The 19,811-nt window shown below is 36.0% G+C and overlaps 1 long non-coding RNA gene across 2 annotated transcripts in view; it reads right to left on the bottom strand.

Annotated features, from left to right (window-relative positions):
• The window catches only part of LOC309854363, a 470,028-nt gene that overhangs the window by 138,004 nt on the left and 312,213 nt on the right, over nucleotides 1-19,811 (bottom strand). The window lies entirely within an intron of this gene.

The raw sequence follows: 19,811 nt of genomic DNA, 5'->3' as shown, positions 1-19,811 counted from the left end.
AAATAGTTGAGATATGTATAGATATCTACATCTATATCTACATATGTATAGATATATACATCTATATCTACATATCTCATATAAGTAACAAAATATACCTAAAATATCTATGCTGAAAATTAAAATGAAGAGAAGTTAGAGAAATTTAGAAACTAATGAATGACGAGTTAGAGTGTATTTAGAGTTTGGAAATTTCAGTATGGTTAAATTTCATTTCTGCTTGAAATGATCCACTGTAGATTTTTCTCAATGCTATTAAAAATTGCAGTAGTCTTTATTTTATAGATATTATAAGTGGATTTAAAATATTTTGTGAAGGGACCCCTGGGTGGCTCAGTTGGTTAAGCGGCTGCCTTCAGCTCAGGTCATGATCCCAGTGTCCTGGGATGGAGTCCCACATGGGGCTCCTTGCTCTGCGGGGAGCCTGCTTCTCCCTCTGACTCTGCCTGCCACTCTGTCTGCCTGTGCTTGCTGTCTCTCTCTCTGACAAATAAATAAATAAAATCTTAAAAAAAAAATATTTTGTGAAGGGGCACCTGGGTGGCTCAGTGGGTTAAAGCCTCTGCCTTCAGCTCAGGTCATGGTCTCAGGGTCCTGGGATTGAGCCCTCATCGGGCTCTCTGCTGGGAGGGGAGCTTGCTTCTCCCTCTCTCTCTGCCTGCCTCTCTGCCTACTTGTGATCTCTGTCTGCCAAATAGGTGAATAAAATCTTAAAAAAAAATATTTTGTGAAAACAAACTAAATTTGTATGTTCTCTTGAAAATCAATACATACAAGCACTTAACTAAAATTTAGTATTTTTTATACTGCTACAAGTAATAAAAAAATCAATGAAACAGAATAGAAGTCCAGAATTAGACAAATGACATATTAGACACATTTTCAACAAATAGTTAGAATAAGTAGATATTCATTTAAAAATAACCTTGACCACCACACCATGAAAAACTTCTAAAAAATGATAAATTACAATCCAATAACAGGGATGGACCAAGCTAGTTTTAGATAGGACATAGAAAGCAATGACTATAAAGAGGAAATTATAAACCATTCTTTGTTAAAATTAAAAGCTTCTGCTCATGGCATTGAAGGTGTTAAAAAATGAGTTAGTCACAAACTGGATAAAGTACTCCTAAAATATGTTTGATAAGGCTCTTCTATCCAAAATATGTGAAGCCCCAAAATTCAATAATAATTTTTTTTTAATTAAAGAGTTATTTATTTATTTATTTGACAGACAGACCAATCACAAGTAGACAGAGAGGCAGGCAGAGAGAGAGAGGAGGAAGCAGGCTCCCTGCTGAGCAGAGAGCCCAATGTGGGGGGTTTGATCCCAGGACCCTGGGATGATGACCTGAGCTGAAGGCAGAGTCTTTAGCCCACTGAGCCACCCAGGTGGCCCCAATAATTTTTTTTTTTAAAACAAGGGTAAAAGACTTAAACGGATACTTCACATACACAAAAGATACAGAAATGGTTAACAGGCACATGGAAATTCACATCTTTTTATGACACATCAGGAAAATGCAAATTGAAATCATGAAGAGATACCACTGTATACCCTAGAATGACTGAAATTAGTAAGATTGACCTTAGCAAGTTTGGGGAGGATATGGAGACGAAAATTTCAAATACTGCTGGTGGGAGTATAAAATGACATTAATTGTTTTAGAAAGCTGATAGTTTTTAAAAAATAAATTTGAGCATTAGCCTATCTTAATATCTTAAAATTCCACTCATAGGTTGACCCAAGAGAAAAAGACTGAAAAAACTTGTACACAAAATATGGATAGCCACTTAATTCATAATAGCAAAAAACTGATAAAATATCGTAAATATTGATTCATCAACTAGAGAATGGATAAACATTCCATGCCATATCATACAATGAAATATGACTTATCAGTAGAAAGGAATAAATGCTGACTTGCAAAACAGGTATAAACATCACAAACAGGTGAGCCAAAGAAGACACAAATATAATGATTCCATTTATATGAAGTTCTAAAATAGGAAAAACTAAAATATGGTGGTAGAAAGTGGAAGAGTGACAGCTTCTACATAAAAGTAAAAGACTGACTGGAGAAGGATTAGAGGGAAATTTTTGGAGCAATGAAAGTGTTCTTTAACAAGATTTGCATCATGTGAGTATACACTTTTGTTAAAACTCAAACTATATGAACACTGAAAAGAAATAAAATAAAATGGAAAAAAACTACATGTAAGAGCTTTAAACTTTATGGAAATCATTTCTCAAAAACTATACTTTTATGCACACATACACATTTTCTTTACTAAAATTCACACAGTATTACTACTACAAGGGTCTAACACTATTTTTTTTTTTTCAAAATTAACAACTGCTGAGCCTTTCTTCAAACACAATCTTACCAACTAGACACAATATATAAAAGTAACATTAAAGACAGAGCTGACAAAGGTTAAAAAAAAAATAAAAACCAACACACTATGAGGTATTGCCACACACCTGTTAGAATAGCTAAAATAAATAATTCAAGAAACAAGTGTTGGTAAAGATGTGGAGAAAAAGGAACCCTTCTGCACTGTTAATAAGAATGCAAACTGGTGCAGCCACTGTGGAAGACAATGTAGAGGTTGCTCAAGAAATGAAAACTAGAACTGCCAAATGATGCAGTAATCACACTACTGGATATTTATCCAAAGAGTATGAAAACACTAATTTGAAAGGATATATGCACGCTCATGTTTATTGCAGCATTATTTACAATAGCCAAATTATGGAAGCAAGCCAAATGTCCATCAGTAGAGGAATGGATGAAGAAGATATGTGTGTGTGTGTGTGTGTGTGTGTGTGTGTCTGTGTGTGTGTGTATCTGCTCTCCTAGAGAGAGAGATTAAGGAGATTAAGAGTATACTTACCTTGCTGAGCACTGAGTAATATATAAAATTGCTGAATCACTATATTGTACACCTGAAATTAATTTAACACTGTATGCTACCAAACTGGAATTTAAATTAAAAAAAATTTTCAGAAGCATTAAATATAGGGTAAATATTAATAGATCTAAGGGGTGGGAGATAAGCAGTATAATAATAGCAGGAAAATTTAGTACCTCACTTTCATCAATGTCTAAATATCATCCAGACAGAAAAATCAATAAGAAACATAAATTATACAGTAGACTACATAGACTTAACAGACATAAACAAAATATCCTACCCAAAAAACCAAAAGAATACACATAGCAAATATCTTTTCAAATCACAATGATATGAAACTGAAAATTCCAAGAAAACTAGAAAAATGACAAATATATAAAGATTAAACAACATGCTGTTAAATGATGAGAAGAAATAAGAAGAGAAATCAAAAAATACCTTGAGATAAATGAAAATAGGAACATGCAATACCAAAGCTCATAGGATGCAGCACAACTCCCTTCTCTAAGGGGAGTTCATAGTGTTAAATCCCAACATAAAGAAAAATAGGTCTCAAATAATAGAACTTTACACTTCAAGGAAGTAGAAAAAGAAGAACAAATGGAACACCAAGTTACTAGAAATAAATAAGTAAAGATCAGAGCAGAAATAAAAGAAATAGGGACTAAAAAGATAATAGAAAAGATAAATGAAAGTAAGTACTATTTTTTAAAACATAAATGAAATAGACAAATAAGCCTGATTCATCAAGAAAAAAAAGAGGTCTTACATTTTTAAAAAATTAGAAATGAGAGGAGATATTACAGTTTGGTACTACAGAAATACAAAAGGATAAGATACTAAATAATAAACTGTTGTATGCCAAAAAATCAGGCAACCTGGTAGAAATCTGTAAGCTCCTAATAACATACAACCTTCCCATATTGAATCAGGAAGAAACAGACTATCTAAACAGACCATTTGCTAGTAAAGAGTTTAAACTGATAATTAAAACCTTGCCAATAAAGGAGGTCCCAGACCAGGTGGTTTCCACTGGTGAATTCTACCAAACATTTAAAAATTAATTAATACTAATTCTTCTCAACTCTTCTAAAAAACAGAAGTGAGAACACATCCAAACTCATTTTACAAGACCAGCATTACCTTGATACCAAGACCAAAAAAGCATATTACAAGAAAATTATAGGCCAATATCCTTGATGAACATGGATGAAAATAATCTCAACAAAATATTAGTAAGCCAAATTCAACAATATACTTAAAGGTCATACATTATTATTATTCAAAGGATCCTACATTCCAGGGATGCAAAGATGGTTCAACATCCACAAATCAATGTAATACAGCACATTAAAGATAAAAATATACCCATCCTGACAGATGCAAAAAAAAACATTTGACAAAATTCAACACTGATTTAAGATTAAAACTTTCAACAAAGGAAACATACCTCAACATGATAAAATCATATGACAAACCCCAGATTACAATATGCAATGGTGAAAAGCTGAAAAGTTTTCCCCAAGATGATTAAAAAGACAAGATGTCCACTCTCACCACTTATTTTCACCATAGTACTGTATGTTGTAGTTAGAGAAATATGGCCAATGAAACAACAAAACAAATAGAAGACATCTAAATCAAAAAAGAAGAAGTAAAAGTCTCCCTATCTGCAGATGACCTATTATATACAAAAAATGTTAAAGACTCCACCAAACTACTGATAGAACTAGGCAAAGAATCCTATAAAGTTGCAGATACAAAAAAAAAAAAAAAAATCAATAAATAAAAATCAGTTGAATTTCTATATACTAATAAGGAACTCTCAGATAATTAAAAATCAATCTCATTTAAAATAGGATAAAAATAATAAAATACCTAGATATAAATCTAACCAAGGAGATAAAAAGCTTATATACTGAAAACTATAAGACACTGACGGAAACAACTGAAGGTGAGACAAATAAATGGAAAGATACCTTGTTTTCATGTTTTGGTAGAACATTGCTCATATATCCATATTACACAAAGCAATCCTCAGATTCAAAGTAATCCCAATCAAAATTCCAACAGTAGGGGCGCCTGGGTGCCTCAGTGGGTTAAGCCTCTGCCTTCAGTTCAGGTCATGGTCTCAGGGTCCTGTGATCAAGCCCCACATCCGGGCTTCCCCCCCTCTCTCTGCTTGCCTCTCTGCTTACTTGTGATCTCTCTCTGTGTGTCAAATAAATAAAATCTTTTTTTTTTTAAAGATTTTATTTATTTATTTGACAGGCAGAGATCACAAGGAGGCAAAGAGGCAGGCAGAGAGAGAGAGAGAGGGAAGCAGGCTCCCTGCTGAGCAGAGAGCCCGATGCGGGACTCGATCCCAGGACCCTGAGATCATGACCTGAGCCAAAGGCAGCGGCTTAACCCACTGAGCCACCCAGGCGCCCCTAAATAAAATATTTTAAAAGAATTCTAACAGCATTTTCTACATAAATAAAACAAACGTCTAATTATGTGGAAGCACAAAAGTCCAGAATAGCCAAAGCAATCTTGAGAAAGAAGAAAAACACAAAGAGATCATTCTTCCTGATTTCAAACTACATTAAGAGGCTATAGTAATTAAACGGTATGATATGGATATAAAAAACAAATATCAATAAAACAGATTAGAGATCCCAGAAATTTTTATATATATATATATATATTGCAACAAAGGAGCCAAGAAGCCAAGAATATATAATGAGGAAAGGAGAGTATTTTCAATTAATTTGCAACAAAGGAGCCAAGAAGCCAAGAATATATAATGGGGAAAGGAGAGTATTTTCAATAAATGATACCAGGAAAACTGGACAGACATATGCAAAAAAAATGAAATCAGACCACTATCTTACATCCTATACATAATCAACTGAAAATGGACTAAAGACTTGAACATTAGACTTGAAAACATAAATTTACTAGAAGAAAACCCAGGGGGTAAGCTCCTTGACATTGGTTTTGGCAATGATATTTGGATCTGATGACAAAGGCAAAATATGTGACTACATCAAACTAAAAAGCTTCTGTAAAGCAAGGGAAATCATCAATAAAATGTAAAGGCAACCTACAGAATAGAAGAAAATATTTGCATATTATATATCTGGTAAGAGTTTGACATCCATAATATATAAATAACTCGTGCAACTCAATGGCAAAAAAAAAAAAAAAAAAAAAAAATCAGTTAAAAAATAAGCAGATGTGCCTAGGTGGCTCAGTTGGTTAAGTGGCCACTCTTGATCTTGATCTCAGCTCATCATGATCTCATGGTTGTAGGATTGAGCCTCAAGTCAGGCTCTATGCTCAGTGTAGAATCTGCTTGAAGATTCTACTCCCTCTCTCTCTGCCTCTGCTTCTCTTTCTCTGTGTCTCTCTCTGTCTCCATTTCTAAAGAATAAATAAATCCTTTAAAAAAAGACTCCACCCCCAAATTACTAAAACTCATACAGCAATTAATGTGGCAGGATACAAAATCAATGTACAGAAATCAATTGTTTTCTTACACACTAACAATGAAACCATAGAAAGGGCAATTAGAGAATTTATTCCATTTACGATAGCATCAAAAACCACAAGATACCTTAGAATAAACCTAACCAAAGAGGTAAAGGATCTATAATTGAGGAACTACAGAACACTCATGAAAGAAATTGAAGAAAACACAAAAAGATGGAAAAACATTCCATACTCATGTATCAGAGGAATAAACATTGTTAAAATGTCTATGCTGCACAGAGCCATCTATACTTTCAATGCCATCCCGATCAAAATACCAGTGTCATTTTTCAAAGTGCTGAAACAAACAATCCTAAAGTTTTTATGGAACCAGAAAAGATCCTGAATCACTAAGGAAATGTTAAAAAAAAAAAAAAAAAAGAAAAAGAAAAACAAAGCTAGGGTCACCACATCGCATGATTTCAAGCTTTATTACAAAGCTGTGATCACCAAGACAGCATGGTATTGGCACAAAAATAGAAACATAGACCAATGGAACAGATTAGAAAGCCCAGACACAGACCCTCAACTCTATGGTCAAATAATCTTTGACAAAGCTGGAAAAAATATTCAGCAAAAAAAAGACAGCCTCTTTAATACATGGTGCTGGATAAATTGGACAGCTGTGTATAAAAGAATGAAATTCGACCATTCTCTTACACCATACACAAAGATAAACTCAAAATGGATGAAAGACCTCAATGTGAGAGAGTAACCCATCCAAATCCTAGAGGAGAAATAGGCAGTAACTTCTTTGACATTGGCCACAGCAACTTCTTTCAAGACACGCCTCCAAAGACAAAGGAAATGAAAGCAAAAATGAACATTTGGGACTTCATCAAGATAAAAAGCTTCTGCACAGCACAGGAAACAGTCAACAAACAAATAAGCAACTCACGGAATGGGAGAAGATATTCGTAAATGACACTGCAGACAAAGGGCTGATATCCAAGATCTATAAAGAACTTCTTAAACTCAAAAACAGATAATCATGTCAAAATGGGCAGAAGGAATGAACATACAAATGGGTAGCAGACACGTGAAAAAAATGTTCATCATCATTAGCCACCAGGAAAATTCAAATCAAAACCACACTGAGATACCACCTTACACCAGTTAGAATGGCAAAGATTAACAGGGCAGGAAACAACAAATGTTGGAGAGGATGTGGAGAAAGGGAACCCTCTTAATACCATTGGTGGGAATGTAGGATGGTGCAGACACTCTGGAAAACATGCAGAGAATCCTCAAAAAATTAGAAATAAAGTTACCCTATGACCCAGCAATTGCATTACTGGGTATTTATCCCAAAGATACAGATGTAGTGAAAAGAAGGGCTACCTGTACCCCAATGTTCATAGTAGCAATGTCCACAATAGCCAAACTGTGGAAAGAGCCAAGATGCCCTTCAATAGACAAATGGATAAAGAAGATGTGGTCCATATGTACAATGGAATATTACTCAGCCATCAGAAAGGATGAATAACCAACTTTTGTATCAACATGGATGGTACTGGAGGAGATTATCCTGAGTGAAATAAGTCAAGTAGAGAAAGTCAGTTATCATATGGCTTCAGTTACTTGTGGAATATAAGGAATAACATGGAGGGCATTAGGAGAAGGAAAGAAAAAGTGAATTGGGGGAACTAGGAGGGGGAGATGAACCATGAGAGACTGTGGACTCCAAGAAACATATTGACAGTTTTAGAGGGGAGGCAGGTAGAGAGATGGGTGAGCCTTGTGGTGGGTATTAAGGAAGACATGTATTACATGGAACACTGGGTGTTGTACATATAAAATGAATCTTGGAATACTGCATCAAAAACTAATTTATGGTGACTAACATAACACAGTAAAAAAAAAAGAGAATCTGTTTTTAAGATTTTATTTATTTATTTGACAGAGAGAAAGATCACAAGTAGGCAGAGAGACAGGCGGGGGGGGGGGGGAAGCAGGCTCCCTGCTGAGCAGAGAACCCGATGTGGGGCTCAGTCCCAGGACCCTGAGACTATGACCTGAGCTGAAGGCAGAGGCTTAACCCACTGAGCCACCCAGGTGCCCCAGAGAATCTAAATAGACAGTTTTTCCAAAAAAGACATACATATGGCCAACACATTCATGAAAAGGTGCTCATCACTAATCGTTAGGAAAATGCAAATCACCTCACACCTGTTAAAATGGTTATTCTCTAAATTACAAGTAATAATATATAAATATATATAAATAATATATAATATAAATAATATATAAATGGCAGAGATGTGGAGAAAGGGAAGCTCTTGTGCACTGTTGAAGGGAGTGTAAAAAGTGGCAGCCACTATAAAAAACAGCATGGAAGGTTCTCAAAAATTTTAAAATAGAACTACCCTATGATCCAGCAATTCCACTTTTGGATATTTATCTGAAGGAAATAAAAATACTTCCTTGAAAAGACATCTGCACCCCCATGTGCCTTGTAGCATTAATTATAATAGCCAAGGCATGCAATTAACCTAGGTGTCCACTGATGGATGAATGAACACATGTATTATATGAACACACATGCATATATACATATACACTTGCATATGTATGTATATACACATAGAAATATTATTCTTCCATAAATCAAAAGGAAATCTTGTCATTTGCAACAACATGGATGGACCCTAAGGACATTATGCTAAATGAAGTAAATCAAACAAAGACAGATGCTGTATGATTTAATTTATATGTGAAATCCAAAATAAGAGAGAGATTGAGAGAGAGAGAGAAGAAAGAAAAATCTATAAATGCAGAGAACCTGTTTGCCAGAGGTGGAGGGTGTGAGTTGGTGAAATGAATTACAATTGTTAAAATGTAAAAAATCACGGTTAAAAATAGATACACCATGAAGATGTATTGTATAGCATGGTGACTATAGTCATTAATATTGTACTGTATATTTGAAAGTTGCTAAGATACTAGATTATCACAAGAAAATTTGTAACTAGGTGTGATGAAGGATCTTAACTAGGCATAGTTCACTGATTATTTCACAATTTATACATATATCAAATTATTTTGTGTATACCTGAAACTACTAGGTTATATTTCAATTTTATCCCAATAAAAAAAGTAAAATAAGTCTTTCTCACGAACTCTTTGAAGCAACTCCAGAGAACCTATGGGTTCCTACTCTTCCCCATCTAGAATTGAGAAATGGCTAGGCTAGGGCTTTGCCAATTGAGATTTTAGTTTGAAATGTCTTCTCCCTTTTGACTAGGAGATGGTTGTAGTAGAATTCTAAAGTGTACCTCAAGATTACTGCTCCACAGTGTATACAGTCTGAATAATCCCCAAGACTATGAATATGATGAGATATAACTCCTCTGATTACAATTGATTTTAAAAAAGAAAGAAAATCCTTGGCACCTTGATTTTAGCCTTCCGACATCCTAAGCAGACAACCTGGCAGCCTGGTCCTCAGACTTCTCACCTACGGAACTATGAGCTAACAAATGTGTGTTTGGTACAAGGCACTAAGTTTGTAGTAGTTTGTTATTTGGCAAGAGAAAACTCCTACAAAGATCTTTATAAATTATATAATCACTCTGTTTTTCTCATTAGTAGAATGAAAGTAATAATACCGTTATGTATTTGTTTTGAGGATTAAATAATTAAAATAAAGCACTTATATGAGTGTTTGATGAATGTTAGTTGCTATCTCATTGTGTTGTTTTGAGAATTCAGGGAAGTAATACCCAGAAAGTCCTCGGTATAATACCTGGTACTTAGTAACCCCACAAAAACGTTATCAATTTATCATTGATAGAGATAGAGATGAAAAAAAAAGAAAAAACTTGACATGGACTGTACTTAGACATCTTAATGTTCCCTATATTCTTTCCTTTGAAACCTTTTACTTTTGACTGGAAGTTAATACCCAGCATGTCATGACCTTAAAATGAGTCCGGTTCATTCTCTAGCCATTGAATAATGGATTATTAACATCTAACACTTGGGTTTTTATTTTTTTTTTTCTTCCAAGGAAGAGGTTAGTTTTGAAATAAGATGGTACATTATGCATTTTGATTGGGGATACCTCTATCTGTACACAGGGTTCATTCATTCCACTTAAAGATAACCAGAACCATATACAGAAATTAAAAAAAAAAAAAAAAACCCACCTCAGATTCTAGTCTTATTTTAGAGACAGGGAGGGTGGCACTGTTTTATTTTTTTTTTAAACCTAATGTAACTTAAGAATTTTTCACAACAGTATGCTTGATATCAATGGTCAGATCTCTTATGAAAAGATACACAGTGAAGTATGAATCAGAGAACCATTCTTATCAACTTATTTGTATTTAATTCAGGGAAATCAAGGCTTGGGTTGTTATTCCTAAGAATTCAAATATAACAGCTTACTTGAAGGGCAAACACACTAAATAAATTTGGGTTTGTGGAGTTAAACTATTACATTAAGACTCATGATTGAGTTCACACTATCTCTGCAATGCAAGCACACATTTCAATGTCACTGTCTGCCACCTAACAATAACAGAAAACATCTGTATAATGGCCTATAACATTACACGGTGCATTACAATTAGCAATGTGCTGAAGTGGTGGTTTGGGGGTTTATTTATGGTCCATGAAACAAAAGATTCTATGAGCATCTCATGAAAACTTAATAGTTCAAGGAAATAAAATAAATATTTGAGTGTAACAATTACATTTTAAATGATATTATCACTAGAAAAACTTAGAACAGCCAAAAAGTTGAAATATTAGTGTTAAAAGAAACCCATTACTAGTTGGCTGGGAATCTTTATTGTTAGGAGAAGTAAAGAATGACAGAGAACTGTGAAAAACACATCATACTTTCTAAGCTAACATAATTTCTATAAATGAGTAAAATTTCTCTTAATTGCTCATAAAATCAAGTCTTTAAAAGTTACGGTGAGAGCAAACAGATTAAAAAATCTTGAATTTTTTTTAAAGAAGAACAGAAAAACATTTTTTTTCTATGTTGCTTTAAAAACTGGTTAAGGTTGAGTAGCAGCAATTTGTGAACTCTTTCTAATTGGAGTCAGTTACCCTACAAAAAAATCTTCATGTGGGTGAGCAAATAATTTCATAAACAACATGTACTTCATGTCCAGATTACAGATAATTGTATACACATTTAAATTTATTTTGCATGCAGAAGCTCATACTCATAAAATATAATTTAATCATCTGTAACTAATATATGGGAAAATTATGGTGTCCAATCATACCCAGATTTCTCAAAGTTTTGTCTGCTAAAGGAAAAATCTGTGTCATAGAAGAAAAAGAGCTTTGATTTAACTTTCAGGAAAATTAGGAAACAAAAGAAGAGCTACAGTCAATGACTTTAAATGATATAGTACTCATTTTTATTATAGAAAAGTCCAAAAGATTTTATTACACTTGAGAACTTTGCCATGAACTTCTATTTTATTGTATTCATAGAAATCCATTTTTAATACCCTAAAGAGATTTGTAAAATTGTGCTTTTTTAAATTTCATTGAAAATCAAAATTAAATGGTGTATTCTTTTTGATATTAAAAGAATCTGTTCCTTATTAATATAGAACTAAAATATATATTTATAAACAGCAATTGTATTGAAATTCAAATTAAATTGCTTTGTATTCATGATAATTGTTCAAGACCTATTTACACAGGAGACTTCTATGTTCTCTGTTTTACTGCTAACTGCTGGTTGGTTTTCAGAATGGGTTTAAGTTTCCTCCAAACTAATCTAAAAGACACAGGAATTTTGATAGTTCCTTGATTAAACATGCATCCTTTGTAATGATTTTATACATGCTTATCCCAAATAGCCATGGAAGAACAAAATTGCCATTCAACAGACAATAGAAAGGGGTCAATGCCATAGTACTATCTGCTAGTTAGGAAGACTATGTAAGGGCCTATTTAGCCAGAGTGATTCCATCCAGTTAAACAGTGAATTTGTTGTTTATGCAGTAAAACTTAAACTAACCCTGCCCCCCCAACCCCCGCACCCATGAGGGGAACCTACTTAAAAGCAAGTCCAGGAAACCAGTAAAATATGGTCGAGACCAGTCCCAGATAACAGAGCCCAAATACAAGGGTGGGTCAGGTCAGGTAGAGAAAACAGAGCCCAAATACAAGGGTAGGTCAGGTAGAGATAACAGAGCCCGGATGCAGGAAAGAGTCAGGCCAGGTGGAGACATGCAAACAGTGGGGCGTGCATACTGTCTCCATAGCTACCAAGGAGTGTGGGCCCCACCTTTTGGGCACCAATTCTGACCAAGGTGATAGGATAGTTCAAATAGCTACTCTGGGGTGAATTGTAATTCAACTGGCAACCCGTGTGTGACCTAGCATGAGCTGTGCAGCTTTCTCTGTGTGTTACAATCTCATTGGCCACTTGCGTGTGGCCAGGCTCAACCACATGGTCTTTGCCCTATAAAAGTTAGTCTGTAAGGCAGGCACCTCTTTGTAAGAGACGGCCCTGATTGGTCGGTTTGATTCCTGATGCTTGGTGCGAAATAAAGCTTTGCTTGACCTTTGTGTCAGAGGAGTCAAGATGGTGGAGAAGTAGCAGGCTGAGGCTACATCAAGTAGCAGGAGATCAGCTAGAGAGCTTATCTAAAGATTGCAAACACCTACAAATCCAATGGGAGATTGAAGAGAAGAAGAACAGCAATTCTAGAAACAGAAAATCAACTACTTTCTGAAAGGTAGGACTGGCAGAGAAGGGAATCCAAAGCGACGGGAAGATAGACCACAGTGGCAGGGGGAGGGGGAGAGTAGCCGGCTCCTGGCAAGCAGCGGAGAAATGGAGCACAAAATCAGGACTTTTAAAAGTCTGTTCCACTGAGGGACATCGCTCCAGAGGCTAAACCATGGTGAAGCCAACGCGGGGTCAGCATGGCCCCAGGTCCCACAGGGTCACAGAAGGATCGGGGGTGTCTGAGTGTCACAGAGCTTGCAGGTATGAGAATGGGGAAGCCAGCTACAGAGACAGAGCCTAGGAGTGAGCTCTGAGCTCGGGGTTACCTTGAACTGGTCACAGGCTGGGTGAGCTCGAAGCACGGCCGGAGGCCAGGGAGATGGAAGTGATTGGGTGCTATTCTCTGAGGGTGCACTGAGGAGTGGGGACCCCAGCCCTCGGCTCCTCCAGGCCAAAGACTGGGAGGCCACCATTTTCATTCCTGTCCTCCGGAACTCTATGGAAAGCATTCTGGGAACAAAAGCTCCCGAAAGCGAACCCTAGTGTATTACTCAGTCAGGCCCCTAGTAAGGGCTGTGCAATTCCGCCTGGGGCAAAGACACTTGAGAATCACTACAACAGGACCCTCCCCCAGAAGGTCAACAAGAAATCCAGCCAGGACCAAGTTCACATACCAAGGAGTGCAGGTTCAATACCATGGAGAGCAGCAGAATTCCAGAGGAGGAGAAAGCAAAGCACTGAACTCATGGCTTTCTCCCCATGATTCATTAGTCTTGCAGTTAATTTAATTTGTTTTTTTTTTTCAAATTTTTTTTCTTCTTCTGCTAAATTTTTTAAACTTTTACCCTTTTATTATTTAACATTTTTTAAACTAGTTTATCTAGTAGGTATATATTTTTTTCTTTTTAAATTTTTTCTTTATTCATTTTCTTTTTTAATTGTTTCTTTTTTTTTTTCTGAACCTCTTTTTATCCTCTTTCTCCCCCCCCCCCCCACCACGATTTGGGGTCTCTTCTGATTTGGTTAAAGCATATTTTCCTGGGCCTTTGCCACACTTTTAGTATTTTACTTGCTCCTTCATATACTCTTATCTGGACAAAATGACAAGGCAGAAAAAAACACCATAAAAAAAAAAAAAAAGAACAAGAGGCAGTACCGAAGGCTAGGGACCTAATCAATACAGACATTGGTAATATGTCAGATCTAGAGTTCAGAATGATGATTCTCAAGGTTCTTGCCAGGCTTGGAAAAGGCATGGAAGATATCAGAGAAACCCTCTCGGGAGATATAAAAGCCCTCTCTGGAGAAATAAAAGAACTAAAATCTAACCAAGTTGGAATAAGAAAAGCTATTAATGAGGTGCAATCAAAAATGGAGACTCTCACTGCTAGGATAAATGAGGCAGAAGAAAGAATTAGTAATATAGAAGACCAAATGACAGAGAAGAAAGAAGCTGAGCAAAAGAGGGACAAACAGCTACTGGACCATAAGGGGAGAATTCGAGAGATAAGTGACACCATAAGACAAAACAACATTAGAATAATTGGGATTCCAGAAAAGAAGAAAGAGTGGGGAGCAGAAGGTATACTAGAGAGATTTATTAGAGAAAATTTCCCTAATAGGCAAAGGGAACAAGCATCAAAATCCAGGAGGCGCAGAGAACCCCCTTCAAATTCAACTAAATAGGTCCACACCTGTCACCTAATAGTAAAATTTACAAGTCTTAATGACAAAGAGAAAATCCTGAAGGCGGCCCAGGAAAAGAAGTCTGTAACATACAATGGTAAAAATATTAGATTGGCAGCAGCCTTACCCACAGAGACCTGGCAGGCCAGAAAGAACTGGCATGATATATTCAGAGCACTAAACAAAAAAAAAAACATGCAGCCAAAATACTATATCCAGCTAGGCTATCACTGAAAATAGAAGGAGAGATAAAAAGCTTCCAGGACAAACAAAAACTGAAAGAATTTGCAAACACCAAGCCAGTTCTACAGGAAATATTGAAAGGGGTCCTCTAAACAAAGAGAGAGACTAAAAGTAGTAGATCAGAAAGGAACAGAGACAATATATAGTAATAGTCACCTTACAGGCAATACAATGGCACTAAACTCATATCTCTCAATAGTTACCCTGAATGTTAGTGGGCTAAACGCCCCAATCAAAAGACACAGGGTATCAGAATGGATAAAAAAACAAAACCCATATATATGTTGCCTACAAGAAACTCATTTCAGACCCGAAGACACCTCCAGTTTTAAAGTGAGGGGGGTAAAGCAATTTACCATGCTAATAGACTTCAGAAGAAAGCAAGGGTAGCAATCTTTATATTAGATCAATTAGATTTTAAGCCAAAGACTATAATAAGAGATGAGGAAGGACCCCATAACATACTCAAAAGATCTGTCCAACAAGAAGATCTAACAATTTTAAATATCTATGCCCCTAACATGGGAGCAGCCAACTATATAAACCAATTAATAACAAAATCAAAGAAACACATCAACAATAATACAATAATAGTAGGGGACTTTAACACTCCCCTCACTGAAATGGACAGATCATCCAAGCAAAAGATCAACAAGGAAATAAAGGCCTCAAATGACACACTGGACCAGATGGACATCACAGATATATTCAGAACATTTCATCCCAAAGCAACAGAATACACATTCTTCTCTGGTGCACATGAAACATTCTCAAAAATAGATCACATCCTGGGTTCTAAAACAGGTATCAACTGATATCAAAAGATTGGGATCATTCCCTGCATATATTCAGACCACAACACTCTGAAGCTAGAACTCAATCACAAGAGGAAATTTGGAAAGAACCCAAATACATGGAGGTTAAACAAAATCCTTCTAAAGAATGAATGGGTCAACCAGAAAATTAAAGAAGAATTGAAAAAAATTCATGGAAACAAATGATAATGAAAATACAACAGTTCAAAATCTGTGGGACACAGCAAAGGCAGTCCTGAAACGAAAATAAATAGCAGTACAAGCCTTTCTCAAGAAACAAGAAAGGTTTCAAGTACACAAACTAACCCTACACCTAAAGGAGCTGGAGAAAGAACAAGAAAGAAACCCTAGACCCAGCAGGGAAGAGAAATCATAAAGATCAGAGCAGAAACCCCTGGCCAGACTTATCAAAAAGAAAAGAGAAAGGACCCTAATAAATAAAATCATGAATGAAAGAGGAGAGATCACAACTAATACCAAAGAAATACAAACAATTACAAGAACATACTATGAGCAACTCTACACAAACAAATTTGACAATCTGGAAGAAATGGATGTATTCCTAGAGACATATAAACTACCACAACTGAACCAGGAAGAAACAGAAAACCTGAACAGACCCATAACCAGTAAGGAGATTGAAACAGTCATCAAAAATCTCCAAACAAACAAGAGCCCAGGGCCAGACGGCTTCCCAGGGAATTCTACCAAACATTTAAAGAAAAACGAATTCCTATTCTTCTGAAACTGTTCCAAAAACTAGAAATGGAAGGAAAACTTCCAAACTCATTTTATGAGGCCAGCATCACCTTGATCCCCAAACCAGACAAGGATCCCATCAAAAAAGAGAGCTATAGACCAATATCCTTGATAAACACAGATGTGAAAATTCTCACCAAAATACTAGCCAATAGGATTCAACAGTACATTAAAAAGATTGTTCACCACGACCAAGTGGGATTTATTCCAGGGCTGCAAGGTTGGTTCAACATCTGCAAATAAGTCAATGTGATACAACACATCAATAAAAGAAAGAACAAGAACCATATGATACTCTCAATAGATGCTGAAAAAGCATTTGACAAAGTACAGCATCCCTTCCTGATCAAAACTCTTCAAAGTGTAGGGATAGAGGGCACATACCTCAATATTATCATAGCCATCTACGAAAAACCCACCGCAAATATCATTTCCAATGGAGAAAAACTGAAAGCTTTTCCACTAAGGTCAGGAACATGGCAGGGATGTCTGTTATCTCCACTACTATTCAACAATAGTAATCAAGCAATCAGACAACAAAAGGAAATTAAAGGCATCCAATTCAGAAAAGAAGAAGCCAAACTATCACTATTTGCAGATGATATGATACTATATGTGGAAAACCCAAAAGACTCCACTCCAAAACTGCTAGAACTTATACAGGAATTTAGTAAAGTGTCAGCATATAAAATCAGTGCACAGAAATCAGTTGCATTTCTCTACACCAACAAGACAGAAGAAAGAGAAATTAAGGAGTCAATCCCATTTACTATTGCACCCAAAACTATAAGATACCTAGGAATAAACTTAACCAAACAGGCTAATATTCTATCCTCAGAAAACTATCAAGTACTCATGAAAGAAATTGAGGAAGACACAAAGAAATGGAAAAAATGTTCCAAGCTCCTGGATTGGAAGAATAAATATTGTGAAAATGTCTATGTTACCTAAAGCAATCTACATATTTAATGCAATTCCTATCAAAATACCATCCATTTTTTTCAAAGAAATGGAACAAATAACCCTAAAATTTATATGGAATCAGAAAAGACCTCGAATAGCCAAAAGAATATTGAGAAAGAAAGCCAAAGTTGGTGGCATCACAATTCCGGACTTCAGGCTCTATTACAAAGCTGTCATAGTCAAGACAGCATGGTACTGGCACAAAAATAGACAAATAGATCAATGGAACAGAATAGAGAGCCCAGAAATAGATCTTCAACTCTATGGTCAACTAATCTTCAACAAAGCAGGAAGGAATATCCAATGGAAAAAAGACAGCCTCTTCAATAAATGGTGTTGGGAAAATTGGATAGCCTCATGCAGAAAATGAAATTGGACCATTTCCTTACATAACACACGAAAATCAACTTAAAATGGATAAAGGACCTCAATGTGAGAGAGGAATCCATCAAAATCCTTGAGGAAACACAGGCAGCAATCTCTTCGACCTCAGCTGCAGCAACATCTTCCTAGGAACAACGCCAAAGGCAAGGGAATCAAGGGCAAAAATGAACTATTGGGATATTATCAAGATCAAAAGCTTTTTCACAGCAAAGGAAACAGTTAACAAAATCAAAAGACAACTGACAGAATGGGAGAAGATATTTGCAAACGACATATCAGGTATAGGACTAGTGTCCAAAATCTATAAAGAACTTATCAAACTCAACATCCAAAAAACAAATAATCCAATCAAGAAATGGGCAGAAGACTTGAACAGACATTTCTGCAAAGAAGACAGCCAGATGGCCAACAGACACATGAAAAAGTGCTCCATATCACTGGGCATCAGGGAAACAAATCAAAACCACAATGAGATATCACCTCACACCAGTCAGAATGGCTAAAACCAACAAGTCAGGATATGACAGATGCTGGAGAGGATGTGGAGAAAGGGGAACCCTCCTACCTGTTGGTGGGAATGCAAGCTGGTGCAACCACTCTGGAAAACAGCATGGAGGTTCCTCAAAATGTTGAAAATAGAACTACCCTATGACCCAGCAATTGTACTACTGGGTATTTACCCTAAAGATACAAACGTAGTATCCGAAGGGGCATGTGCACCCGAATGTTTATGGCAGCAATGTCTACAATAGCCAAACTATGGAAAGAGCCTAGATGTCCATCAACAGATGAATGGATAAAGAAGAGGTGGTATATATACACAATGGAATACTATGCAGCCATCAAAAGAAATGAAATCTTGCCATTTGTGATGACGTGAATGGAACTAGAGGGTATTATGCTTAGCGAAATAAGTCAAGCAGAGAAAGACAACTATCATATTTTTCTCCCTGATATGAGGAAGTGGAGATGCAACATGGGGGGTTAAGGGGGTAGGAGAAGAATGAATGAAACAAGATGGGATTGGGAGGAGACAAACCATGAGTCTTAATCTCACAAAACAAACTGAGGGTTGCTGGGGGTAGGGGATTTGGAGAGGGCGTGGGATTATGGACATTGGGGAGGGTATGTGCTATGGTGAGTGCTGTGACGTTTGTAAACCTGGCGATTCACAGTCCTGTACTCCTGGGGATAAAAATACATTATATGTTTATAAAGAATAAATTTAAAAAAACCCTTTCATTGCAAATAAATAAGAATTCTACCAAAAAAAAAAAAAAAAAAAAAGCTTTGCTTGACCTTTGCTTTGTATCGGTCTCACTCCTTTGATCCAGGACCCATTATTGGGGGATGTAACAGACTATGATGTCCATTTGACTGCAATGTGCAGTTTTAGGATATGTAGACATCAGGTTATTAGAGTCTTAATTTCAAGAGAACAGCAAGGCTAAAAAAAAGTATCTGAATTTGATATATGGCTCAAGAAAAAGGGATTTTTTTATTGAAAAAATTTAAAGAGATATTTTTGGACAAAGAGATTTGAATAAGTCATACAGTTATTGGGATTCCTATATTTCTTATTCTCTTGGATTTGATAACATATAAAAAAGATAATATTTTATATCAGACTTCTGAATGGATCATATGGGGAAGAACCAACTTTTTGACTTGGAGAAGAAAGTGACAAAAGGATGGAAATGATGGAAAAAAGAAGGAAGGATGAAAGAGAGAGAGGAGGAAAGGAAGGAAGGAACAGAAATGAAATGAGAATCATTTAATTAGTCCAAGAGTACTTAAATAAGCCTACAGAAAAC

Source organism: Mustela nivalis, assembly GCF_964662115.1.
Source record: "Mustela nivalis genome assembly, chromosome: 1".
In the NCBI taxonomy this organism is placed as follows: domain Eukaryota; kingdom Metazoa; phylum Chordata; class Mammalia; order Carnivora; family Mustelidae; genus Mustela; species Mustela nivalis.
This window is presented reverse-complemented; position numbering and strand designations above follow the sequence as displayed.